At 34.8% G+C, this 18,737-nt stretch overlaps 1 long non-coding RNA gene across 2 annotated transcripts in view; it reads right to left on the bottom strand.

Annotated features, from left to right (window-relative positions):
• LOC145277014 (uncharacterized) overlaps positions 1–18,737 on the bottom strand; it is a 62,964-nt gene that overhangs the window by 10,602 nt on the left and 33,625 nt on the right. Inside the window, exons 2-3 of one of the 2 annotated variants that reach the window (XR_013868080.1) lie at positions 16,175–16,186; positions 8,166–8,331 (exon numbers count right to left, since the gene is read on the bottom strand). This is a non-coding gene — a long non-coding RNA (uncharacterized LOC145277014). The remainder of the gene's footprint in view (positions 1–8,165; positions 8,332–16,174; positions 16,187–18,737) is intronic. The other variant, XR_013868081.1, reaches the window with a different exon arrangement.

Genomic DNA, 18,737 nt, shown 5'->3' with positions numbered 1-18,737 from the left:
TATATATATATATATATATAAAGCTGAATTCTGTGTGTGTATGTGTGTGTGTCTGGTCACGAATAGGCTCCTATATGGTTGACTATTTTTAAAAACTGATTACATATAATGATGGAAGATTTATCGAGACACAGGAATGAGTATGTTTGATCTGGCAGAACAGTGGTTTATTAAAATTGTGAGGTCTGCGTTCGCGCCTGGTCCACAAAGTATAGAAATAAAAAATTAAAAAAAAAAAAAAAAACGTTTTCAAGTGTTTTTGATATAGATGTACATAGGAATACTTTGATAAGTATGTTTTAAGTTAAGGATGGTACAACAAAACTGTGGGGTCTGCGTTCGCGCCTGGCCTCCATAGAATGGAAATAGGCACAAACTTTAATAAAGAGTTTTCATATCTATCTGTGTAAGTATACTTTGATAATTATGTTTCTGTTTGAAGAAATATGGTATAATAATATTATGGGATGTTCGTTCGCACGTGACCTCCATAGAATGGAAATATGTCACAAAGTTTAACAAGATTTTTTAATATAGATTCACAGAAATTTTGTGATAAGTGTTTCAGTGTGAACAGGTATGGTATAATAAATTATGGTGTTTATCTATTTTATTTTTACTTTCATCATATTTTGCTTTGGTTTTGATACCCCGAAATTCGAAGCTATCTCTTTACAACCCTTCATTTTCATAACCTATCATACTTTCATAAATCAGAGTCTATTTTCTGTAGGCTGTTTTTGAACCCAGTCAACGACGGGTACTTTTGCTAGTATATATATATATATATATATATATATATATATATGTATATATATATATATATAAGTAAAGAAAATAAAGAGTAAAGTTGAATAGGAACTTTACTATATTATCAAGTCAATAAGGGAATAAAAGAGAAACCTTTTTAGTCCATGGAATTACTATCGCATGTAGTAAAATTCCATATAAACATATAAGCTATTTAAACTGTTAAATAAAGCATTTACTTGGTATCCTCATGTTTTTAAATCATATAAAATTAATCAAAGTAGATTAATGGAAAATATCCCAAACCACATGAGTACTGTATAATATATCTGAAAAATGTATACATTTAAACAATACATATAAGATGATGTATAATAAAAATGTGTATATTATTTTTAATTTTATACATATTTTTATATATATCTTGCATATGTTTTATTATAAATAAACCGAATATTGCTGAACAACAATTAAACGGACTTGTCCCGCGTAAGAGAAAAAAATCTTGACAATGGCAAGTTTCTCCGCCGAAATAAACGTAATTTTAAATTGTTTATTCTTTGCGCTGGATGGCTTCAAAACGTATTTTTACATGCGTCTTCTCTCTCTCTCTCTCTCTCTCTCTCTCTCTCTCTCTCTTTCTTTCTCTCTTTCTGTATATATATATATATATATATATATATATATATATATATATATAATATTTTTTCATTTGGGCCACTTTTTCCTTTTTTAATTCAATTTATGTGTGACTGTCAATAATATTCTTCTGTCTCTAGTGATTTATGTAGTAACGACATCAGTTATATGCACAATGAAACATGTGTAAGACTATTATAAACAAAAAATCGCCAATCAATGAGTAAAAAAGTCATGATCGTAGATTGATTGTTGCTGATGATTGAAATCAAAATGTCCAGCGCGCACGCGCGCGCACACACATATATATATATATCATATATATATATATATAAATATATATATATATGTGTGTGTGTGTGTGTGTGTGTGTGCGTGTGTGTGTGTGTGTGTATATATGAAGTACGTCCAAGAATGGAGTACTGCTGCCATATCTGGGCAGGAGCTGCTAAAAAACTGCCTATCTTGCCTTGGCAGAATACAAAATAGACTTCGTAGCCTAGTGGGGGGATGCCCTTTTCTCTTCCCTGCAACCTCTCCCCCACAGAAGAGACATTACGAGCTTGTCTCTGCTCTGTCATTATTTCCATGGCAAGTGCTCGTCTGAGCTCCAATCTCTGGTACCCCCTTGCCAATCTTTCACGCTAAACACCCGTCTAGCTGAAACCACTGTCAAAAATTTCTCCACTCTTTATCGCTTAAATCAAAACGTAGATTCCATGAACAAAGCTTCTTTCTTAGAAATGCCTGTTTCCCACCTGACTACAACTTGGATGTCTTCAATTCCAACATAAACAAGTTCCTGATAAACCGACCCTCCCCTAAGTAAGACACTTCATCAGATCTCCATTACTAACGATTACTGCGATATTGTCCCATTGGTTACTGTACACGCAATAATCCTTATCCCCGAGTGGCCTCCGGGCTTTGATAAGTGGTGACTTCTATATAAAACAATATATAAACTATACGACATATATTTCACAAACGTACCAAGATTGTTTTTGATTTGTTTTGCATTCCGTGAGTCGATGATGATTACTTTAAAGGGTAGATCTACTGCAATAAAACTATGGTACGTCTATGAATTGTTCAGCATTTTTGAAAAAATCTTGGTTTAATTCATGTTAATAATATACCTTAACATAATTAATAAATTTTTATATATATATAAATATATATATATATATATATATATATATATATATATATATATAGAGAGAGAGAGAGAGAGAGAGAGAGTATTGCAAAAAAAAACGAAATGAAACAAGACAAAAACGTATGAATGAATGTATGTAATATAACGTATTAATCCTTATCATTAAAAATCAACCTTTATTTTACTAGAAAACATGACAATTTTTTTCATACCACGTCCTTGATAACAAACGAAAGGAGGGGTTAAATTGGTTCAATTGTTATGAATCGGTCAAGGCAGTATCTTCCAGATTACTGAGAACAGTGTGTTTTGAAGCGAACAATACATTGGATTCCGTCATAAAAAAGAAAAACAAACAGTTTCTATGTCGAGGCAGATATTTTGGTTTTGGAGTCAATAATCGACATGGGACGAATCAATAAGCACAAAGTTGCATCGACATCCGCGGTTTTGTAGCTACAATTCAGTTAAACCGCTCCGAGATAATCAGTGGCTACTCATAAACACCACTGAATCGAAATGCAGACCCATCAATTAACACGACTGTGTTTTTTTTTATTCTGATGATATCAAGACGATCTTATTTGATTTATAGCACGCAGGAGATCACGATCAATAGATTTCTTTTTGCGATTCCATAAAGACATCATTTGGTTAAACAGATCGATAAAGAAATGTTGTGCCATGTTATAAAACCATTTTTTCATGCTCTATCTAACAGGAAAAGTTACTTTTTGTAGCTTCTACAGTTACTTTTTGTAGTTTTTCTTAATATCCATGAAACGAAGTTGTGCAGTAAATACGGGATACACGGTTCAGTAATATTGTAGAATATATCCGGTCATATTTATTATTCATGTCTCCACTTCCCTGTCGGGTGTTCCTCATAATCTGATAATGTTTAAAGAATGGATGAGAGTTATTGGAGTAGTAGATGTAGAACTGTTGAGGTAATAGATTCAGTTCAGAGAGAAAGGCTAAAGAACATATAGAAGGAAGAGATAAAAAAGGCCTGTCAAGAGATAGATTAGTTTGGAAGTTAATTTCATAAAGCTGTTCAACACATGCCAGCATGTAAAACGGACGTTTAACCAAATATCAATAGGTTCCCATACGTCTAAGTTGAATTTTAGAACGCCAGTCATATTTTCGCCATTTTAATATATACTATTTTATTCTTAACTTTAATTTTTATTTTTGTTGGCAAATAACAAATAGGATCCTGAACAGAAGTGTGCGTTCTATTCCAACCATTATCAATGGACCAGAGATCATCTCATCAGCATCAGACAAGGCCAGACTATTTCCAAAGAACTTTGCAGCTAATACTACCCTATGCGACGAAGGCCATCAACTCCCCATATTTCCTCCTATAACACAGAACACGCTAGGTAACATACAAATATCTGTGCATGAGGTCGCCAAGCTAATCAAGAACCTTGATTCCAGTAAAGCAACTGGCCCTGACGGCATCCCAATTATAGTGTTAAAAAAGCTTCAACCAAAACTTGCTCCCATACTTACGAAACTGTTTAAGCGTTGCCTTAAGGAGAAGTGCTTTCCGACTCCCTGGAAAACCTCGTCAGTATGCCCTGTATTTAAGAATTCAGGTGATAAGTCATCTCACTCTCAGTACAGACCAATAAGTCTCCTGTGTGTTATGAGTAAGTTGCTGGAATCCATATTAAATAGAGAAGTAGTCAACCACCTCAGCAGAAATAACCTTCTTAGTGACACGCAATATGGTTTCCGTTCTGCAAGATCTATGGCAGATGTGCTAACGGTTATATCTCACAGGATTAGTGAATCTCTTGACAAAGGCTTCCTTTCTAGGGCAATTGCTCTTGATATATCAAAGACCTTCGATAAGGTATGGCGTAAGGGCCTACTTCACAAGATTTCCAGCCACGGTATAACTGGAAATGTTTTCTCTATCATTGAATCATTTCTCTCCGATAGGCTCATAAGTGTAGTGGTCGATGGACAAAACTCAGAGGCCTGCAGTATTAATGCTGGAGTTCCTCAAGGGTCAATCCTGGGCCCAACTCTCTTCCTGATCTACATCAATGATCTCCCTAAACACATACTTAAATCATTCGTTTGCATCTATGCTGATGATACGACCATCTACGGCAACACATCAAAGGCCGTAAATGACAAAGTTCTCTCTGATTCTCTCTCCTCTGATCTCGAGCGCGTGGTTCAGTGGGGGAAGACGTGGCTGGTTACCTTTAATGCATCTAAAACCAAACTCTTATCTTTACATCATCAACGCTCTGATCCCCATCTGGCATCAATTGAAATGGATGGCTCTCGTCTAGGCAAGCTTCTGGGTTTGTCCTTTACTCCTGATCTGAAATGGAACACGTACATCAAGTCTGTTGCCAAGGTCGCTGGAAAGATGGTGGGATCCTTCTACCGCTCCAGAAGATATCTCACTACTGATGCAATTCTCTATCTATATAAAAGCCAAGTACGTCCAAGGATGGAATACTGCTGCCATATCTGGGCAGGAGCTGCTAAATAAGCTTATCCTGCCTTGACAGAGTACAAAATAGACTTCGTGGCTTAGTGGGGGATGCCCTTTTCTCTACCCTGCAACCTCTCTCCCACAGAAAAGACGTTGCGAGCCTATCCTTGTTTCATCGTTATTTCCATGGCAGGTGCTCGTCTGAACTCCAATCTCTGGTCCCCCTTCGCCAATCCTTCACGAAAAACACCCGTCTAGCTGAATCCACTGTGAAAAATTTCTCCCACTCTTTATCTGTGCCTAAATCAAAACGTAGATTCCATGAACAAAGCTTCTTTCTTAGAACTGCACGCCTGTGGAACTCTGTTCCGTCTACCTGCTTCCCACCTGACTACAACTTGGATGTCTTCAAGTCCAACGTTAACAAATTCCTAATGAACGGCCCTCTTAAGTAAAAACTTCATTAAATCTCCACACCAACGTACTGTACTTGCAATAACCCTTATCCCTGAGTGGCTTCCGGGCCTTGATAAGTGGTGACCACCGTGTAAAAAAATATATAAATAGGCATATCATTGTTTTTATCTGATATTAAGCTAAACGACTTTATGTTTGCATTGCAGTGTTTTTACTTTACGTTCTTATTTTTTTCTGTTTTTTTTTAAATTATTTCTTTAATTTTGTAACGAAATTTTCTATTACGTCATACTAACATAAAAATAGAAAATTAACTGAGCTAGATTTTTCTAGAAACTTGGACTTGAACGCGGGGACCAGACCTTGATATTCTATGGCTTTCATTTGGAAAAAAAAAAAAAAAAAAAGAATATTCATGAAAAAAGAAAAAAACAAACAACCCCCCCGGAATATTCATGAAATAACTTGAATTTGTTCACATATTGTTTTGACCTTTTTCAGAAAGATATGTATAAATGTTTTGCTCTAAAACTGATATTAAGTCACGCTATTATATGGTACTGATCTATAATTTTATTTATTTATCTATTTATAGATTTATAGCAAAGTTTTAATCAGTATTAAAAATTTCAAAATTCAATACTGAGCTTCATTTTGCTTTAGAAATTGATTCTCATGAGAATCGATTTGAACTGTATAAACAAACGTTTTTATTATTATTATCACACACTTATACATATTATTTGATAATAAAAGTATTCTAACATATAAAGAATAGTTGACTGTGTGTATGTGTGTTTTTATGTTCAGATAAAGTAAAAAAAAAAAATACAAAATGAACGACCCAAAAGTGTGTATTATTTTGACCGGCGTTGTCCTGGATTTATTATACTTAAAATTTAGAAAAATATTTATTTTTTGATAATAAAAATATGCGATATAAAATGGCAATAAACTACTGTCTTCATAATGATACCTCTTTTTGTTAGCTTAAGACTAACGCGTGCACACGCACACGCACACACAAATATATATATATATATATATATATATATATATATATATATATGATGATTGCAACGTCTTGTCAGACGAGTGCCACTCCCTCAGACACTTAAAGTCCATAAGCCCAAAAATGATTTCCATCGCCACAGGACCATTTAATAGACAAATGCCCGAGGGAGTATCTATATATAGATGATGTTACAGAGTCTTAGCTTTGTACGACAGCTAAGTCTCTCTCTCGGTTCAAAATGTTGAGATCCAGCAACAAGCAAAAGCAAGATAGCCAGCAACAAGTTAAACTGCAAACCAGATTAATGCGGGTACTGGTCTCCCGCTTTATGGTGTTTTTAATCAGAGATTTGCTTCTCCTAGAAAAGTTTTTATTTATTTTATTTATTACATTTTCACCCCAAACAAGGCACATTTCCACTTTGGTGTAGTGGGCTACTATCAGGGGCAGCAACTACTGGGGCACTATGTTGGGATTTGGGCAGCAAGATATCGGTTCACGTTACACTTGAACTTCTGCATGTCAGTACAGTTAGGGGAGCAGGGACATGGAATGGAATTCCAGAATCTAGCGATTCTGGGAAAGAAACTACTGGAGTAGAAAGATCTTTTACATCTAGGGATCTCTACTGTGTGGGGATGGGATTTAGCTGCCTGTCGGGTTTGTCGAGGGTGTCTACGTCGTGGGGGCACATGTGTCTGCAGTTTGTCAGAGCATTCACCATTAAAATACTTATAGAACAGGCAGAGGGATATAAAGTTTCGTCGATGGGACAGAGGCTGAAGCTTAGATGCCAGTTCAGGGCCTATAAGATTGGCGACTCTCTTTTGAACCTTGTCTAGGAGCGAGAGACTAGCAGCAGATGCACCAGCCCAAATGTGACAACAATACTCCATACATGGGCGAATGGTGGCCTTATAGAGGTACAGGATGCTTTCAGGTGTCAATAGTTTTCTAGCACGGTAAAGAGAACCTACCTTTTTCGCAGCGGCCCTGGCAATGTTCCAACTCATGTTTCCTGTGAACGTTAGGCCAAGCAGTTTGAAAGATGTACTCTCAGACAGGGAGTCACTGGCCATTGCTATTGGTGGCAGAGAAGGTTTCTTGTAATTATTGAAGGAAACTATTTTAGTCTTGGCAGCATTGAATGTGACCATCCATTTATGTCCCCATTCCACTACAGATTGGATGTCATCCTCTAGAAGTTGCCTTCACCACGGCTTATGGGAGTCCTCTCCACCCCAACACACACATACATACACACAAACACACATGGTGCTAGTTGGCTGTTGACCCCGAAAAAGGGTCCCTTCGGCCTTTGGAAGGTCTTGTTTTTAATCCTTCAGGGAGACTAGTCACCCTCCTCACCAAACAAGTCTGGTGGGGGAACCAGTTTAGTCACCGGTAACCCGACCATGAGACAGGTAGTACTGGGTTACATGGTACCAGTAGCATATGGCATGGCCTGACATATATATATATATATATATATATATGTGTGTGTGTGTGTGTGTGTGTGTGTGTGATATAATAAAATGTAATAAAATGTATATATATATATGTGTGTGTGTGTGTGTGTGTGTGTGTGTGTGTGTGATATGTTTGCTAAAGTAAACATAACAGACTCAAGAGAAACTTACGTTCAGCTTACCGATTCTAGACATGGCGTTGGCAAATATTGCAAACAAAACGCAGAAGGATAAGAGCATAATTACCGGTCTGTTAGTAATCGGAATATTCCAGATCGTTGCTGCTGCGTCGTCTGTTGGATTCTAGTCGTCGAAGAAGCGGGGCAAGATTTTGTTTTTCAAGGAAGTTTCGTTTTTCAATACTGTTTCGTTTGTCTACCAGAGCCCTTATTATGCTCGAAAAGATTTCATCCTATACCGGAAAAAGAAACGATAAATACTAAATCAAATTGATCGACTGTAAGAAAAGACAATTAAAAAGGTAAAAAACAAAACAACACCAGCAACAACAACTAGGGAATCATTTAATTTTAAATTCTTTAAATAATTCAATTTTATTTTTATAATACAATTTAGAATTACCAATGAAGTGGTTTAAAACATCAATATCAGTTAACCGAATTATTATTCTTAATATATATTTTCGAATATTTTCGATGAGTATTGATAATTTGGAATATTTGGATTATCCAGATTATTATTCCCGTTAATCTCACAATGTTTTGGTTGGTATAGCCTTCAAGTTTTGTTGGACTTTTGAATCTTTATGTCGTCCTCGGTAATCGAATTTCCGACGGAATTCTCTATTTAATCCCCGGATGGAGGGGGGGGGTCTCTATCGTTTCGTCAACCCACGACCAATATGTCTTAATAATTTCTAATTGTCTTCTTAGTGTGGCCCGTATTGAGGACTGAAATTTCATTACCCAAAAATCCATCACTTTTTAAAAAAATGTAAATCGCTTCAGACAAGGCACGAAGCCACTTTTTTTAAATTTTTTTAAATTTTTTTTTTACACAGTGATCACCACTTATCAAGGCCCGGAAGCCACTCTGGGACTTAATGTAAGGAGCTAAAATACTACTTCATTGCCAAAAAGTAACCAACAATAAGTGTTAGATGGATAGATTTCGACCCAGAAAATAACAATTTTTACCCCTTTGTCAGAAACATTCGCTCATGGAATGTGAGAACTATAAAAGGGAAGCGGGAGTTACGGGACTGTCGTAGATAAATTTAAAGTTTACTTTTTACTCTATTTGGAACGGATTATCACTTGGCACTTTTATACGTGGTGCCATGTGAGAATAGCATCCCAGATGAGACCAATAGTCTGTATAATCCAAATAATAAACATAGCAAATATTACAATAAAACATTCAGTCGAAATATCAACAAAGAATATTTTAAGACAAATCAAAAGTTAAAGTGTAGTAAATAATTGGCGATTAAAAATAAAACAAAAATGGCATACGAAGTGGGAAACAGGTGGACAGGCAAATGTAAGATACTTTGTTTCTGAATTTTTGGGATGAGGATTGATTATTCGTATTATTTAGATTCTTCGGACTACTGTCCTCATCTTCGGTGTTATTTTTCAAAAGTCAGGGATGGCTGACCACATCTGGAGAGAAAAGGGGAACCATCTACTTTTATCGGATGGAGTAAGAATTATAGACAAAAAAAGATGGGTCGAGATGAAGACGACTGAAAAAAGAAGTGCATACGCTGCACAACGATCACTTACTAAACAGATCTGGTATATAATGTAACACAATATAGGAACCACGAATTAAAAATGATAGATAATATATATATAAGTGCATAAAGTAATAATAGGTAGGAATAAAATAGTAATATATACATATTATTTAATTGGAATTCATTATTGTGATGAATATTATTTATTAATTAATTTATTTATTGCGGACTATTATCCTCATTTTTTCTTAATTGTTTCACGACGTTTCGGCCAACTATTCCCCTGGCCTTCGTTAGGTGGTAATGACGACGGGATAGGAACTCCGAATCTCCTAACTGTATTCTCAGCTATTACTGCCATCCATAGTTGTTGCCGTCTCACCACGTTTTTAGCCAAGTAAGCCTCTGGTCGGCTTTGGATAGGATTGAAACTGCTTTTTTCACACAATTCGCACCTGGGACGGTAGAGATTCGACGTCTCTATCCACTGCGCCACTATTATAGTGAAAGTATATAATGAGGTCATTCGAAACTTCCTTTGAATCGGTTTCAATCCAATAGATCAATTTACTCAATGTTCAATACTTAGTAACGGCAATTAATTTTGATGGTTTGGGTCGATGTTATAACTCACTGAAGCGCATATAACGAGAGCGAAAAAGAGAAAAGATAGAGATATATAAATAGATAGAATGATAGCTATTATTATGAGAGTGTCCATTTTTTTTCAGTCAGGTTGTAATATTTATTTTCTTAAGCTCTAGGAGGTACAATCTCTCAAGCGTTATTTTCCGCCTTTGGAAGGAGATAATTTATACTAACTACCCTTCACCTCGAAATGCCGACGGGGCTACTCAGCCAATTTTGAAAATGACAAAGTTCATCACCCCTTGTGTTGGGAGAGATAAATACACACACACGCAGGGACAGAAAGTAAGAGAAAAAGTGTGTGCAAGAGAGATAGAGAAAGAAAGAAGGAGATAGAGAGAGTCTAACACATTGTCAGCCTCTTTCTCTGGTATTCTCTCGAGTTTGTGAGGAGCAGAGACTAGTTCTTTTTTTCATGTAAAAATGTAAATCGCTTCAATTTCTAGTTCTTCTAAATCGAATCTCCACGTATTTTTACTCAGCAATATTTATTTTTGTTTCATCTAAAGTTTTAGGGTGCTGGATATCTTCCCTACATAGAATGCACCATTTTATCTTCTAAATTTTAAGAATATGGAGGCAAGTGAAGAAGGGCTTATATGGTCACTTAACTGGTAAACTAAACACCTGATATCGTAGCCTAATACACCTGACATATCATTTTTTTACAAGGTGATCACCACTTATCAAGGCCCAGAAGCCACTCAGGGATAAGGGTTACTGCATTTACAGTACGTTAGTGTGGGGATGTAATAAAAATGTCTACTTAAGGGGGCGGTTAATCAGGAATTTGTTTATGTTGGACTTGAAGACATCCAGGTTGTAGTCAGGTGGGAAGCAGTCAGACGGAACACAGTTCCACAAGCGTGCAGTTCTAAGAAAGAAGCTTTGTTCATAGAATCTACGTTTCTCCCACCTTTTCTTTTTAAAACAAAATTATACCCCATAATTACAACTAAGCAAAGGATTAAAATCTAAGTTTTACAATAAATGGATTTTGTGTTGTTTATTGTTAGCTATTAATTGTATTGTTCGTATATTTATTTACCTATTCTTAAAGTTTATATCTTTTTATAAATAGAGATTTTGTTTGTCTATTGTCGGGCTTTTATATTTTTTTAGACATAATACATCGTGGAATTTGTTTCATTTTGAAACATAAGAGATCTTAACTTCTTTTAGAAATGCAAAAATGGAAAACATTGTGTTTATAGTAAATAAAAATATTCCCAGTAAATAAAGCGGGTGCCATGACCAGAAATCAAAATCAAAACGTTGAGATTTTTAGTCTGAGATTCTACGAACTGATTTATTTGACTTTTCTCATAAATTAAGCTTAAAACATTACCTGTACAAAATAAAATAAGTGACATGAATTAATATTAAAAATACATCATAATTATGAAGCAAATTATAGAATCATGTCGACTGATTGAATGGCGTTAAAAAAGTTGCGTTATATTTTTCATTATTTGTTTTAATGACTGAATCATAAAAAAATAAGGAAATAGTTACTATGAAATTTAATGTTAGTTTTTACATTCATCTTCCAAGCGAAACACTAAGATATTAAGCATTAGGAAAGTTCGGCAGCCAACAGGTTTTCAAAAAATAAAACTGGGAGAAGTTGAAGGGAGAAAAAAGTCAAAGGTGGACGTTGGGTTTACTTTCGGTAGTCTCTTAAGTCTCGCTTATCTTTCATTTTCCCTTTTGTGTTAAAATTATACGGACAAAGCTTCTGGGAAGATTTACTGGTTTCTGGGTCAGCTGTTGCTTTGAGTGGGTGTCAGATATCCCGCGAAAGGATATATTCGTTTGGAGAAGCTGGGTGGGCTGGTTTACTTTTAGAGTAATAGCCAGGTACATCGCCTTACTAGACGAGTGTTCGTGGTCGGAGCTGGTATATACTTTGCGCAAGGCTTCAGCATACCTTTTGTCATCTGTCATAGGCGGCTCTACCAGTCGTTACTTATGACTTAGCCAGCCAATCATATACTTGTAAGGAAGACGAATACGAATGCTCTTATATTCATTAGATCAGAGTGCTATGTGAATATTTTTAATCCATAATTATTTAACTGAAAATCTATTTATCTGATTGACTCTTACCTTTGCGTGTTTTTAGCCTTGATAAGTTGTTACTTTATGAATAATAGTATCATAGTTTCAAAATCATCACAGCACAGCAGACAATCAATGCACACACCTTCTACGGAAATGCTTTTAAAAGAAATGACGACCGACCAAATACAATGCCTTTTGTAAAAAAACAAGCTGGATTCCACGTGTGCTGTCATTTATTAAATCACAGTTTAACACGGCCATATTTTTTTTTATAGAAGATAGAGGTTTTTATTTGGGGCATGATAATTATAGTTATAAAGAGAGGAAGATGAAGGAAGAGAAGAACAGAAAGAAAAAGAGTTATGCATTCAGCTGCAAGATAGATAGATAGATAGGTAGATAGATAGAGATAGATAGATAGATAGATAGATAGATAGAGAGAGAGAGAGAGTGAGAGAGATACGCATTTCCACCTATATGCTAGACGACTGCATAATTCACTCCGCCAGACGCCATTGTGCCACACTGCTTCGAAAACAAAGATAAAAAGGAGATCGCGGTATCTTTCTAGGACAATAACATTAAATCTCAACTTTCGTTTATAAATCGAGGTCATTTTCTGAATCCACAGTCGTCAATCATTCCTAGTTGCTTCTTTTCGCCAGTGCCTGGCCTCCATTATATAACATGTAAGCCAAACAGAAATATAACGGTGTCAAAAGCATAACCAAAAAAGGTAGTAAAATGATTATGGCACACTCAATAATTCAAATAATAATCTATAGGCAACCCGTTTGTACTTTACTACCGCCTACAAAACATACATAGCATATTTTAAGCATGTGCAGATTAGCTGTTGTTGTCTATTTTTATTTTCAATATCCCAAGTAAATAATTGCAATTAACGTCTTTTTTTCTCTCTCAGATGACCTTGATCAGTTGTTTTGAATATTTTTTATTTACGGGTTTGATTCGTTATGATATTGCAATTCAAATCATTCAAATTGCTTATCTAATAATTGCCAATATCCTTTTATCCAAATTGAGATGAATCATCTCTCAAATGTGAAATAATTCGTATTAAGCATTCATATATATATATATATATATATATATATATATATATATATATATATATATATATAAACATATGTACACACACATATATATATATGTATTTATATGCGTGGGTGTATTTAATACCATATATCTAACTATATATATATATATATATATATATATATATATATATATATATATATACCCTGTATATAATATTTTTATTACAGAAGCTCCTCTCTGAACCTTATTACGGTAGGGTTGCAATAGCAGATGCCACATACACTTTTTTTCATGTCTAAACTTTTACCCAATATCTTACGTAACTTTTGAACGCCGTTACAGACACATTTATTCGTTATAATAAAACCGTATCTTACTTCCTACGAGCGACATCATCACGATTTCCAAGATCTATAGAGGAAGTAGTTCATATTTTCCGCTCAATCTGAAAAGTCCTCTTACTCTCACACTCAAGATCGAATAAATATATAACAATTACAACTATATTGGCTAGACACCCTTATTAACTGGATTAACCACTTATACACATACAACTCCCATTAAATTTCACTATTCGAAAATAATAATTTCTCCCCACTCGTAGTCCGTATATTCTCATTGGCTGTGACCGTGATTACACAATCATACAAAAAAGGAACACATCCGCCCTAAATCAATATGCCCGCTCAATCGCCACACATCGTTTTAAATCATTTATACTTTCCTATCGTTGTTTTTCCCCTACTTTACATACTACTGTTTGCAAAAATTTACCAAAATATTTAGCTTAAAGTTACACAAACAAAATAGTCGTGACTTTTGCATAAATAAGTTAGCGCAGCTACCTCAGCTGATGTTTAGATCTACTGAAATACCGTTTCTTCGTTGGTTCAACGTCCTAAATTATGCCATTTCGAATTATTTGGATTCACAATATTTACATATATTTACTTTGAAAAAAATTACGTCGCAGCTTTATTTTCATCATATTCGATTAAAGTGTCCTAAATTAGGAGATGCTAAAATGAACTGATCTCTTAGTAAACGATTAGAAACTTTTCTCTGTAATCGAGTATTAACAGAAAAATAACGAACAAGTCGCGTGAATTCCATAATTCAATCTCTCCATAAAATCAATGTAAACACTAAATCATTAAAAAAAAAATTGTAACGTTATTTAGAAAAATGTTCATGAGATGACGTTGCTGGTTTAAAATTTATAACGAAGTGAAATATTTATTTGCTTTTAAATTATTAGTAAGATTAGCCCGTGGTTTTAAGTTCCACCAGAACCCACCATTTTCTCCTTCATCCCCGCCCATCTACTATTTATAATATATCTCATGGTTCTCTTAACAACTCGTCAATCGGAAGTGATAGGATCACGTACTATATCTCCCCCTTATTCTTCATCACTACTGACAGCGTGACACAAAAGGAAGGAAGGAAAATACTAGCGTATTAGTAATAGGATTACTTTTTATAACTTTCAACACCATTGTCAGGATTTGGAGATTGGCTTCAATGTTTGATCGTTTTCCAATTTTAAAGATCTTAGAAAACACTTTCCAGTGTACTCGCTGCAATTACTCGGGTTTTAATATTTCAAACGATTTCAAACACGGAGGATTAACCTGCAGCACATTTTTATATACTTAAAATGCCGGTTATCCAGGGTTTTGAAGAGCGTTTTTAAAGGAGAAACGCATTTCGTGACGAAAATGCAACGCTTGAGTTTACATATTTTTTACCTTTATAATAACTGATAAAACGTAAGAGATGTATTTAACGTTGGTGTGAAGCATTTTTATAACAATATTTAAAGACACACCTGTCGAAATATTTCAGAACTTGGTTAACGACCAAATTTTCAGACAATTGTTCTGCCTCTAAAAGTATGTGTGTGTGTTTGTGTGTGTGTTTGTGTGTGTGTGTGTTTGTGTGTATGTGTGTGTGTGTGTGTGTGTGCGGTAAAAATTATATCCAAAACGATTGCCATATAAAACATGAATGTATCCGAAAAGAGCTTGCCATTTATAATTGAACTTTATTTGTAAAACATTTGTCATATACAGTTATATGATCCATGCTGATGAGTGTAAGATAACGGGAAACATATATTTCTATAGATATTAAATAAATAAATAAATATGTTTGATCTGTTTGGGAATGTTTGAGTTTATATAGATAAGCGACCTGGAAAAGACTTGCATGATAGATATCAGAGATATATATAAAAAAGACCGTAAGTATATAACCCAGCTATATAGAAAGAGGTATAGAGAAAATGGACTATACGTAGGATATGCTTGGAGTATACAGCTTAACTATATCTAGAAAGGCTATATAGAAAAGTCAGATCATATATATCTGAAATATCTCAGATTAGTTGCCTAGATATAGCTGAACCGTCTGGAACAGGCGAACTAAATATAGCTTAAGCATCTGGAAAAGGCTTGTCACATATACTAAACTAATTTTAATGGGCTGACCATATATAGTTAGACAATCTGGAATGTTTGTTATATATAGTTAGAATTTCTAAACATTATTGACTATATATTGAGACAATCTGGAAAGCGACGATAATATTTGTTTAAACTATCTGAGAAGCACAGACAATGTTTGATTGGACTGGAAAAACGTTACTATATAGAGGTGCATTGTCTGCACATGACAGGCCAAATATAAATGGTCTAGTTGGAAAAAAGATCTGTTTCGGCTGAAAAAGGCTAAATTCAAAAAATCATATTGACAAAAATATTGTAAAGATACTTACGTGATATTCGCTCTGAAAAAATAAGAAAACATAAAAGTTAGAAAAACATTTTAAATAAACATTAAACAATAGATTTCGAGGTAACATTTGAAATTTAAATTCTTTAACCCTGTTTTAACACTTTTCATTTAGCTAAACATATACCGTAGTCTGCAACAGATTATGACGAAATAATGCTGCCAATATGCACGCGCAGATTTATATATAATATATTGTGCTATGTTTGCAATGCGAGTGGCGCTTGTGTATAAGTGGAGCCGTTTGCACTCTCATTAGTAGACAATATTTGCAGTATTTGTTCTTCAGATGCTGCACTTCAATTTATTGTTCTCTCTCAGTAGAAGAAAAATCCTTCACGACTGAGACATTTTTTATTTTTGTCCCATGTTAAAAAACAACCCTGGTATCTAAATCTGTCCCATGGGGAGGCATTGTAAATACGAACTTTTGATTTATAATTTTCTTAACCAAGACGTTTGCAATGAATCAATTTTGAAAATCAGTTTCCGCCTGCTTCTAGTTGACTTGAACAAAGAAATACTATTGATACTCCGACCACATCGAGTTTTTGCGAATTATATTACTATGATTTAACGCATGTTGTATTGATAAATACTTCACTAAGGAAGGGCTAAATACATTGTCTATCAAGATGGAGGAAGCGTCTATGAAGTTTCTACTGGTTTTAGCAAGTTATTAATTTAATAGGTGTTTTCATACACGGACAATAATCGTCTGTGCTTCTTGGAATTTGAGTAATAATAAATCTCCCTAGATATGCAACACTATAACCTTTTTCAATGATCGTTGCAAATCATTATATATTATTGCAACATCTGTTTACCATTGATTTCTTGCTGGCGCTAACCATTGTTCTTCTCTATATTATGAATTAGCCCCACTGAATTTAATTCCACATTGTAAAATGCGAAAAATATTCCTATACATGTAGCTCCTTTCCTCGGATCGCCTGTCATTGTAATTCTCCTCTTCTCTCCGTTTCCAGACTGTAACAATATGCATAAATTTCAATGTAATGTGAACAAAAATCTTGCTGTACAGCTTTCCACATAAGATTACTCACTATAAATCAGACCCCTGCTCATGTAACGTTGCACGAACAAACAAATAAAAATAAATAAATCCGGGTCGGCATTTTTTTTATTTTTTAACAAAAGCATTTATGATCGTTATTCTCCCGTTTCGAAACTATTTAAACAGTCTCTCGCTACCACATATCCATCTAATCTGATAACGTTTCTCTTTTTTAAGACCGCACGCTCGCCACAGTCAGCCCATTCTCGCCTTCACTTTATACGTCCATTTCCTTTGGCGCTGACTTTGTTTCTTCCGACCGCGTGGTGCCCTTATTTTTTTGTTTCTCAACTGCAGCTCGCACACATTTCCTAATTTGCATATGCGCATTTTCCGGCTACTGCTGCTAATACAATCACTTGCCTTCCATCTTACGGCTGCTGCTGATATTTTCCTACGCGCTCATATGCGCTATGGTACAATCATAGTATTCTCTTACTTCTCATTGTTATTGTGCTTTCTTTTAGGTTGGAATAAAAATTAAAAAACAATATAAAAAAGCAGTAAAAGCAGTCGATTAAAATATGCAACAAAGAGTTTTTAATAATAATCTTGATTATTTTAATCACATTAAACTAGAAACATATTTCTGTAAACAAAAAATTCAAGAACCACGAATGTTGAAACCAAACCTTTTCAGTGCTGGCTTTTCTATTTGTTTTGATATATTCTACCGAACAAAATACAAAATTATGCGGACAATGAAAATCTATGACTTAAATGTAGACAATGCTTTCTGTTTAGAGACATGGTAAAGCTAAGTGGTTGACTATAGCCAAGGACGATCAGAAAGCTCCCTTTTTATTTGCCCCTAGACAAAGGTATACAAGAGGGCGCAATTCAATTCCCAGGATTACTCTGCGTGCCCTTGATCCTCTCCTCATAATACTGAGTGTTAACAAGAGGGTCTCAAGTACTATTTTTCAAATCTTTGTATGAGTCGATCGAAGATTGAACCCGAATCTCCCGGTCCCTTATTGAACATTTTTTACTATTATGCCAAATAGCCGGTTGGAAACAAATATATACATAATACTAAACATCTGAATATTAACTTGCTTGTTTGCACATTGAGTGCTTTAGCTGGAAGAATAAGAGCACATCAGATGAGAAGTAGTAGCATAACTAAAGGGGAATTGGAAGGAGGCAAATAAAGAGAGCAGTGGCATTAGCAATACAAGGGGGTGAATAAATAAATGAATATTATATCTGCAAATCTGATCCGAAATAGTAGCCCTCACGAATAAGTGGCCCTGTGCTTTGTTTGGGGTGAAACGTTAATAAAAAAAATTAGTTTCAGATGACGGAGCGATATGCCACGCAGCGCGCGATACGATCAAATTAACAAAAGAAACATTGGATGAACGAATAATTTCATGAAATGGAATTGTTCCTGCGATTTTACACCGTTAGATTATTTTCTTTGGATATATGTAACGTTCAATGTATACGCTGATAAACTAGACGC

Source organism: Euprymna scolopes, chromosome 5 (genome assembly GCF_053919585.1).
Source record: "Euprymna scolopes isolate OS-2025 chromosome 5, ASM5391958v1, whole genome shotgun sequence".
NCBI classification, from domain to species: Eukaryota; Metazoa; Mollusca; class Cephalopoda; order Sepiida; family Sepiolidae; genus Euprymna; species Euprymna scolopes.
The sequence above is the reverse complement of the archived record's forward strand: the minus strand, read 5'-3'. Positions and strand labels throughout refer to the sequence as shown.